The sequence below is a fragment of the Artibeus jamaicensis genome, unplaced genomic scaffold, assembly GCF_021234435.1.
Source record: "Artibeus jamaicensis isolate MK-2021 breed Jamaican fruit bat unplaced genomic scaffold, CSHL_Jam_final scaffold_614, whole genome shotgun sequence".
NCBI classification, from domain to species: domain Eukaryota; kingdom Metazoa; phylum Chordata; class Mammalia; order Chiroptera; family Phyllostomidae; genus Artibeus; species Artibeus jamaicensis.
This window is the reverse complement of record NW_026522050.1, coordinates 7,149,674-7,160,636: the sequence shown is the minus strand read 5'-3', so window position 1 is coordinate 7,160,636 and position 10,963 is coordinate 7,149,674.

The following is a 10,963-nucleotide window of genomic DNA, read 5'->3' as shown; positions in this document are numbered from 1 at the left end:
GAAGCCACCATACAACCTCCATGGGGCTATCAGAGCCTGAAAAGAACCCCAGTTTAAATTTATCATGATGGTAACTTGAAGTTGGTAAAAATCTTCATAAATCATTCTTTATTGTTCACAATTTGTCTATTCCTTTATTAATTCTAAAGCTTAGAATGTGCCATAATGTTATTAAATATACCAGGGTGAAGAAAAAACAATTGCGCCCTACCCTAAAGAACAGAATATTCAAGAGAATAATATGCATGTTATCACTGCTTCTAGTTAGAATTATATTAAACATAGATTATGGCTCCAAAAACAAAAACAAAAACCCTCAGTTTTATTTCACAGTTCTAAGATGGCTATTGTATTTATTCATTCATTTATTCATCATTTCATTCATCGGTCTTTTAAAATATCTTTTGGTTTTTTTTTGTTTTTTTTTAATGAGCACCTTGTAAGAAGTCATTTTATTTTTTAATTATTTATTTATATTGATTATACCATTACAGTTGTTCTGTTCTGCCCTTCATTTGCCTCCACCCTACACCCCCATCCCCACCATTACCCCCCTTTAGTTTATGACCATGTGTCTCAAGTTCTTTAGATTCTGTATTTCCCATACTATTCTTGCCCCCCCATCTATTTTCTATCTACTGTCTGTACTACTTATTTTCTGTACCTTCTCCCCCCTTCTCCTCCTCCCACTCCCCTGTTGCTAACTCTCCTTGAGATCTTCACTTCTATGTTTCCACTCCTGATCTAGCTGTCCTTTTAGTTTCCTTTTGTTTTAAGTGTGGTTGTTAATAACTGTGACTTTGCTGTCCTTTCACTGTTCATGTTTTTTTTAACTTCTTTTTCTTAGATAAGTCCCTTTAGCATTTCATATAATAAGGGCTTGGTGATGTTGAACTCCTCGAATTTGATCTTATCTGAGAAGCACTTTATCTGCCCTTCCATTCTAAATGAAAGTTTTGCTGGATAGAGCAATCTTGGTTGTAGGTCTTTGGATTTCATGACTTGGAATACCTCTTTCCAGCCCCTTCTTGCCTGTAAGGTCTCTTTTGAGAAATCTGCTGACAATCTGATGGGGACTCCTTTGTAGGTGATTGTCCCCTTATCTATTGCTGCTTCTAGGATTCTCTCCTTCATTTTAATCTTGGCTAATATAATGATGATGTGCCTTGGTGTGTTTCTTCTTGGGTCCAACTTCTTTGGGACTCTCTGAGCTTCCTGGATTTCCTGGAAGTCTATTTCCTTTGCCAGATTGGGGAAATTCTCCTTTATTATTTGTTCAAATAAGTTTTTCACTGGTGGCTGTTCCTTTCCCCCTTCTGGTACCCCTATAATTCGGATGTTGGAACGTTTAAAGATGTCCTGGAGGTTCTAAGACTCTCCTCATTTTTTTTGAATTCTTGCTTCTTGACTCTTTTCTGTTTGGCCATTATTTGCTTTCTTCTGGTCCACTCCATTGATTTGAGTCCGAGTTTCCTTTTCATCACTATTGATTTCCTGTGTAATTCCATTCATTTCAATTAGTTTCGCCTTCATATGTATATCTAATTTGTGGCTATAATCAACCAGTTCTGTGAGCATCCTGATCACCAGTGTTTTAAACTGTGCATCTGAGAGTTTTGCTATTTCTTCATCGCTTAGATTTATAGGCTTTGGGGCTTTGAGATCTTCTTGAGCCATTTTTGTTCTGTTCATGCCCTTTAAGTAGGAGGAGGGGAGCCTTGGACTCCCAGGTCGCTGGGTTGTGACGCTGTATGTGGGGGCGTGGTCAGAGCGGGGAAATGGCGGTCCCCTCTGCTGTTCTTGCCACCAGGTGAGGAGCAGAGCCTCAGGTGGTTCATCAGGGCACAGTCACTTAGGTCGCTGGGTTATGACGCTTTATGTGGAGGCGGGGTCAGACTGGGGAAATGGCGGCACCCTCTGCTGCCACACGCCACTGCGGCCTGCTGGGTCCCGTCCAATTGCCCACTCCCTCACTTGTCTATCCATGCACGGATGCAAGACCACAGTCAACCCGCAGCCCTGCTCCCTTGCTGTTTCCCCGCGGTCCCTCACTGAGTTGCTCACCAGGTCCAACCCTGCGCCTGGATTCCGCCCACCTGAGTCCATCTGATGGAGTTTTCCTGTGCAACCCCGCTCCTCCAGCTGCTGGTTTCGCCCCTCTTACCGGTCAGGCTGAAGAATTTGTTGTTATCAGACTTCCGAAAAGTTCAATTTTCTGTGTTCTGACTATGTTTTCTGTTGCTAATATTTGGTTGTCTCTAAACTTGGTTGTGTGAAGAAGCACGGCTTCTCCACCTATGCCTCCATCTTGGCGGAAGTAGATGAAATATCTTTTGGACATATACTTTTTTCTTGGTATTATTTTAGCAGATGTTCATACAGATGCTAAATTTATTTAAAGGGAAACTACTTAGATATGCCTTTTTTACTTATAAAACTTATGGACCAGAAAATTTTACACAGCAAGAAAATAAAATACTTTAATATTTAATTATAACATTTATATATGTATATGCTTGAAAATGATGTCTGGATTACATAAAAAAACATCTTCCTTTTGAGTAATTTAATCAAATACTAAAAATAAGGCCAGGCTTCTGATGGGGGCCTTACTGATTTCAATAAAACATTATATTCAGTCTTCTTATAAACATTCACCTTTTATAGTTATGTTTTATACCATTTCGTATTTATGGCAAATACACCACGGCTTGTTTTTGACTCAAGAATAAAGGCTTTGCATTTAGTATACACTCCAAAATTTACATTATAATTGAGCTTTGGGGTGACAATTCTGTGTTTTCTAACTTGGATTTTTGTTATCATCCCAAGGACAAGAAACACTTTCCAAAAATAGGGGTGCAATTCCAAACAGAGGGTGAAATCATTATATGTGATTACTACTTAATATGAATACCTAATTCCCTATGCTATCTTCACCTTTTTTATTCTTTATCTAAGCCCTGAACAAAAATCAGAAAACTAGCCTTTTAAAGACTGTTTTTAGACCTTAACACAATTGATGCCAAAATGGTAAATAGTTGAGTATGTTTTCATAAAGTGCACGGAACTACCACCATTGTGCTTTCATTCTCTCATGTCTGTATCTTTTCATTCAGCACTGTGTATAGGAGATTCCCCCAAGCCATTGCACTTGAGGACAGTTTATGCATTCTCTTTGCTGTGCAGTTTTCCAATGAATAATCATGTCAAATGCTTTTGTCAAATTTCAAATAATGCTACACCGATCATTTTTGTACAAGCTTTGCATGTACATACTTTCTCATTTCTATCGGGTAGAAAACTACTGGTAGGATTTTAGGGACAGGTGCAAGAGAAACCTGCCATATAGTTTTCCAAAGTTGAACATCAGCTTTGAATTCCATCAGTGAGTGAGAGCTGTAGATGTTCCACATTCAAACAGGTACTTCATATTGATATTGAGATTCCTTCTCATAGGAGCTGCTCTTAAGGTGAGTCATGGTACAGCATGTACATACAGAAAATGCTTAAGTGCTAAGTATACATCTTGTTTTTTAAAAAATATCCTAGTGATCAGTATCCAGGCCAAGAAACAGAACATTATCAGACTCATTAAAACCTTCTACTTCCTCCCTTCTTTTTAGTTCCCTTTAGTTCACACATTACACTCATCTCAGTTTATAGTAGCTAGAAGCATAAGCAATCTGATTTTAGGTATATTTCAGTTGTTTTATAGGGAAATAGTGTGCCAGTTCAATGTGCTTGTAGGGTTGACACCCATCTCTGCTTGGGCTTCAGTCTAGTCCAGTTGCACTCCTACCATCTTGCTGCTCAAGACAGGACCCAGTCCAGAGGTAAAATTTCCAAGGCCATGGGTGAAAATGGACAGATTATTACCACAAGAAGCATCTCCTGTTGTTTTTCTGCCAATCTGTGTCTCAGAGTCCCAGAAACAATACCTTCTTAGAGAACAGAGCTGTCTCTTTGTCCTCCTTGGGTTTCCCTAGCAATCTGAAGTGTTTTTGTAACTGGAAAAGACACCAGGGTCATGTTGTGTGTCACATGCCAAACCCAATAAGCAGAAACAGGGATTGAATCTTCATGGGTTCTTTATTCAGATGGCCAGGGATCTGAGAAGATGGCGTGTTTGCACCCTAAAACAAAACTCTCAAATTTTTTTCCAAGCCAACATTTTTTCAACAGAGAATAAACAAGGGGCAGTGAGGGGTTTTAAAATTCAGTGAGAATAGTGACCATAGGGGAGAAGGAAGGGAAGTTAAGGGGAAAAAGGGGGAGGTATTTGGAGGAACAAATAGGAAGGACACAGGGACGAGAACTAAGGGGGGTGGAAATGGGAGGGAGGTGGGGAGCAAGGGGTGGGGGAGACTGGGATGGGAAAAATAGACAAAAAACTGTACTTGAAAAATAACTAAATAAAATTTTAAAAAATTAAAAAATAAAAAAATAAAATAAAATTCAGTGAAAATTGGTGAAAGAAACTGTAGCATTCTCTTCCTGGACAGTTAGCTGTTCCCACAGGTGGGTGGTTACCTGCCCTCCATGGAACACAATTATCTGGATGCCTCCAATAGTCACCTGGGCAGTGGTCTTTAACAGTGCCCCAGGAGATTGGCTGTCCCTCCCAGAAAACAAGATGGGTCTTATCTATTTGTAGTTTCTGAAACAATAGCTTTAACATGTGCATTACTTCCTAGGCTTAGAACTATTTACTTTAAACTAAAATTTTCCAACTCTTGAGTCCCCTATCATTTTCACTCAAAGGCATTTTGTAAGAACATCTAGAAATTGAATGACTCTGGCTTGTGTAAATATTTGATTGCCCTTGCTTCTTGTGTGATCCTTCAAATTCATGTCCTTGTCCCTGTTGGCTAAACAAGCTACTTCTGGTGGTGTTATCAACAAATTAGAGCAGAAACATGTGCAGTTGTCAAATATCTTGATAAATGATGTTTGGTTTATTTATTTTGAAAATAACTTTTTATATCTCTTGAACATTTCCTTATTTTAATATCCATAACTACTTTATATTCTTTCATTGAAGATACAAAAACTGAATTGAAGGCATGTACTAGGCTGTCAGTGACTTCTTTCTGCCTTAGATATAAAAACATTCAACAACAGTTAACATGTTTGATATCTTTCTTTCAGGTGCCATGCTAGCGCTTGGGTAAAGAAATAGAATGCACTGTCCTGAATGTCGGACTGCCTGAAACCCCACCTTGATGGCAATGAATAGGAAAGAGAGCCATAGATTCAACAATGTCCTAAGGCACATGATGGTGTGTGGGCCAATTTAGAGAGTGCTGGAGGGAAGGACAGCCTCTGGAGGAAGCCAATGGAGGAAGCCAATGAATTGTGAATTGTTAATTGCAGCACAGGGATTGACTCATGAGGCCAGTCCCCTTTGCTTTTCATACCTTGGCCACACTGGTCTTCATTAAGCTTTTAAAACCCAGAGAAATGACATGGTTTTGTCCAACGTAAGCCTCTCTAATGACTGATCCATCTGTCTAGAATGCTTCTCTCATTACTTGGAGCTCTCAGTTAGTTCCCACTTATCTTTTTGATTGTAGGAAATTGTGTTCATATGAGAAAGCACATTTATTCTCTCCCCCATTTGATCAATATGTTTTGGATATATAGTGCCTAGTCTTTTTTCACTATGACATTATTGTAGTTTATTATAAATAAATGGAATGATTATTTATCAAAATTTTTCACTTCCACTAGATGATGAGCTTCCTCAGTACAAAATCTGCAGGAGTTGCTGTGGAATAAAATCACATAGAATTGCAACAGTCACTTTGGAAACTCTCAGTAAGTTTTACAAAATTAAATTAATGTACAAATAAAAGATCAATGCAATAAAAATTGGGTAACTAGAAGTCCACAGCATTTGTACAAATACAGAGTACCACATATACATTCAAGACATAGAAGAGAGCATGGAGTATTTAGGAAATGACACATTTTGGTGTGGCTGAAACAGTAAAAATACTTACTGGTTTATACCAAATGAATCAAAAACAGTTTAACTTTTTGTAATATTGTATTTGTAACTTTGGGAGATTATATAATATTCCATTACATATCCCATTACATAATTTTTCAATGGAGCCATTTATTGTTTCTAAGTTGTTCCAGGTCCTCATTCACATTCTTGGTCTGTAGGTTATAAGTCTGAGAGTTTAGCATGGGAATCACAAGGGTGTGAAACAATGAGCTCATTTTGTCTTGATCTATGAAGTAGGAGCAACTTGGCCTGAAAAACAGGAAGATTGAGTCCCTGAGAAAATTAGCACTACAGTTAAGTAGGAGGTGCAGGTGGAATAAGGTTTGAACCTCCCCTCAGCACAGTTCATCTTCATTAGTGCTAGGATATATAACAATTGGAACAAAAAGTCCTGATACAGTAATCAATTAATGAAGCTGAAAATTGTGAATATCATCAACTCATTCACCTGAGCATCTGAGCAAGATAGCTGAAGGCGAGGTGTGCCATCCCAGAAGAAGTGGTTTATCTCATTTGACCCACAGGGACATAATCAGTGTATTAACATTGAATTTATTGAAATATCCAGAATTCCCATCATGTGCTCCCCAGCATGACCAGGGTGCACAGTCTACTGAACATGGTGAATGTAAAGAGGAAGGGGTTGCTACTGGCCTTGTGCATACCAAGGGTCATGGCCACCAAATTTAGACACACAGACTCTGCCAAGGTGCAGAAGATCAAGAATTGCAGACAGACACTTCCTCCAAGATGGAGGCATAGGTGAAAGCATGGTGACTTCTCATACAACCAAGTTTAAAAACAACAAAGTTTTAGCCACAAAAACACAGCCAAACCACAAAAAATTAAACTATGCACAAGTCTGATAACAACAAACACTTCAGCCAAACCTGTAAGAGGAGCAGTGTTAGCAGCTATATGGGGTTGGACAGGAAAGATCCACCAGACCTATCCGGGGGCTTGACCCAGGTGCACCAGCAGCCATGGGCAGATCCCAGGTGTGGAGTAGCGGGAGGATCCACTGAGGGCACAAGGCAGTTTGACCCACTGAGGGCTGACCTTGGTCACACATTCGCATGCAGATAAACCACTGAAGGAGCGAGCAGTGAGACGAACCACTCAGGCCCCAGCAGCCAGAAGCAGCAGAGGGAACCGCCATTGTCCCTCTTTGACCCCTCCCCCACATACAGCCTCATGAACCAGCAACCTGGGTAGCCCTGTCCTGGTGAATAACTAAGGCTCCACTCCTCTTACCTAACAGGCACAAGCAGATCAAAACATGGCTCAAGAACAACTCAGAGCTCCAGAACCGATAAATCTAAGTGATGAAGAAATAGCCAAACTTTCAGATGCACAATTCAAAACACTGGTGATCAGGATGCTCACAAAAATGGTTGATTTTAGTCACAAATTAGAGGAACATATGAAAGCTAAACTAATTGAAATGAAGGGAAATGCACAGGAAACCAATAGTAATGGAAAGGAAACTGGGACTCAAACCAAAGTAGTGGACCAGAAGGAGGAAAAAAATGACCAAACAGAAAAGGATGAAGAAACAAGAATTCAAAAAAAATTCAAAAAATTCAAAAAAATGAGGAGAGGCTTAGGAAACTGCAGGACATCTTTAAACATTCCAACATCAGAATTATAGGGGTACCAGAAGGGGAAGAGGAACAGCCACCAGTGGAAAACTTATTTGAACAAATAACAAAGGAGAACTTCCCCAATCTGGCAAAGGAAATGGACTTCCAGGAAATCCAGGAAGCTCAGAGAGTCCCAAAGAAGTTGGACCCAAGAAGGAACACACCAAGGCACATCATCATTATATTAGCCAAGATTAAAATGAAGGAGACAATCCTAGAAGCAGCAATAGATAAGGGGACAATCACCTACAAAGGAGTTCCCATAAGACTGTCAGCAGATTTCTCAAAAGAGACCTTACAGGCAAGAAGGGGCTGGAAAGAAGTATTCCAAGTTATGAAATCCAAAGACCTACAACCAAGATTGATCTTTTCAGCAAAACTTTCATTTAGAATGCAAGGGCAGATAAAGTGCTTCTTAGATAAGATCAAATTCAAGGATTTCATCATCACCAAGCCCTGATTATATGAAATGTTAAAGGGACTTACTTAAGAAAAAAGAAGATAAAAAAAGATGAACAGTGAAAGGACAGCAAACCCACAGTTATTAAGAACCACACCTAAAACAAAAGCGAACTAAGAGAACAGCTAAATCAGGAGCAGAACCATAGAAATGAAGATGACATGGAGGGTTAGCAACAGGGGAGTGGGAGAAGGAGAAGGGGGGAGAAGGTACAGAATATAAGTAGCATACACAGTAGATAGAAAATGGATAGGGGAAATCAAGAATAGTAGGGGAAATATACAATTTAAAGAATCTGATACACGTAGTCATAAACTAAAGGGGGGAATGGTGGTGGAGGGGGTGTGCAGGGTGGAGGGGAATGAAGGGGGGAAATAGAACAACTGTAATGGCATAATCAATAAAATATATTTTTTAAAAAAGAAAAGAAAAAGGAAAAAAAGAATTGCAAACAGCAGCCACAGAAGGGAATTGATCTTTGCAAAGAAGCCTACCAGTGTTCTGGGTCCAATTGCTGTTGTGTAGTGGAAGTCACTGAAAGAAAGGTGGCCAAGAAAAAAATACATTGGCCTGTGCACCCAGAACCAGGACAAAAGAAGAAGAGCATTACTAGCATCTCAGAAACTGTCCCCACACCCATCACAAATTGATGTCCAGTATGCTGGATCAGCTTGTATGTTTTTGAAGTATACATTAATCAAGTCATATAATATTTTACATATCTTCCTCTGGCTTGTTTCACTCAACATTATATTTGTAAAATATCTCTGTACTATTGTATGTGGAAGTAGTTCATTCATCTTCATTGCCATGTAGTTTTCCAATGTACAAACTTATCATGAAGTCATTTGCCAAATGTAGACCATGGGACAGCAAACTATAGCACATAAAGTTTTATTGAAGCTGGGATGCAGCATTTCTTTATACATTGTTGATGTTTTCTTTTATGAAACAAAAGCAAATCTCAGTGGTTGTGGAAATTTTTTGTAGCCTACAAATATTTTTTAAAAATGTACTATTTATCCCTTTAAGGTAAAGTTTGTCAATTCCTGATTTAATGTGTTGAGAAAAACTGAGCTGTTTTCACTTTTATACTGCTGCAAATAATTCAGTGGTGAATATTTTGTACATGTGTTTGGGTGAATATATTCATTGGTTTCTCTTGGGTATAATTATGAGATTGTTATTTGGGTCATAGACTATATATAACATCTATAAACTGCTTCAAATGCCTTAGGCAGTCTTCTCAACCTTCACTTAATCATGTAACAGTCTATGACACAGGTACTATATTCTCCCCATTTCACAGATAGTAACTGATACATGGAAAAAATAAGTTGCTTACTCAAAGTGCCATTCAATACCTGGGTACAGAGCTGGCATATGAATCAAGGGAATCTGGCTTCTTCCCTCATCCACTAATCCACTCTTGTCAATGGGTAATCTATACATGATCACACACACAAGCACATGCACACTTTTCTATACTCCATTGCCGCATTAATGTTAAGCAGCAATTTTTAAACTTTTAAATGTTTTCTTATACTTTGGGGCTCTAAACTGTATTGGACTATGTGAAAAATGAGTGTTTGGTGCCATTCTTGTGTGTGTGTTGGTAAGGCTATTGCAAATTGCCACTTTAGAGCTTGTGATTAGGAAATTAGATGCATCTTGGAAAATTGTATCTCACAAGGAATCTACCTTTAGTCCTGTGTATTTATTTCTTGGTAGTGTCATTTATATATTTATTTGTCAAACTATGAATCAAAAGGTTCAGCATGAGGATGACCATGGTGTAGATCTAAGATAAATTTACCAATACTGAGAGAAGTCTCCCCTGATGGGTAGACACAGAAGTGAGGTGAGAGGTCCATAGAGAGAAAGTTTTCCTCCTCCCAGTGACAAAGCAGATTTAAGACTGAGAAAAGGGTAAAGAAGTAGGAGACGATGATGTGATGAGATGATTTCCATCAGTTGCCCTATGTGGAGTGATGCCGCTCGTTAATTGATCTGTCTGCAGAGGCTAGCTTATCTAGGGGAGGGGATCACAGACAAAATGATTCATAACATTTTTTATCACAGTACTTAAGAATCAATGCAAAGGATGTGTGAACCAAGGGACACTTATTCCCTCCAATGTATGACAAGACATCAGCTTTCTTGAGTAACTGTATTTCAAAGTGATCAGTATGCCAAAGTGGCATTTTGAGGAGTAGTATAACTTCTTTTCTTTAATTGTATCACATTGAATTCCCCTGGTGCACAATTTTTGTATTTTACATATATATGTTTATATGTATTTGAAATCTATCACTGTATATATCTATTCTGTATGGGTATAGACATGTTTTTGTACCTTCTCACAAACATTAGCATACAATTTGTATGAATAATGACCCAGTAAATATGAGTTTCAAATATTTTTCTATTGTTCGGCTGGTAGATATTCAACAAAGTGTAGAAATAACAGTGATTAAAATCTGATTCTGCTCATGTAGATAATTTGCATGAGGATATTTTTAATAGTTTATTTTATTTTTTATTTAATTATTTTTCAACTACAGTATTCTGTATTTACTCCTATCCCAGCCCACCCCCCCTTGTACCCCCCACATCCCTCCCATTTCCACCCCCCTTAGTTGCTGTCCATGTGTCCTTTATACTAGTTCCAATAGTTTATTTTCATTGTTTTTATTACCATTTCTCACCCTTATACTCTCATCCATTTTCACCCACCCTGTGAGTATGATTTTTTTAAATTTTTTTATTGATCATGCTGTTACAGTTGTTCTATTCCCCCTTTATTCCCCTCCACCCTACCCCTCATCCCCACCATTACCCCCC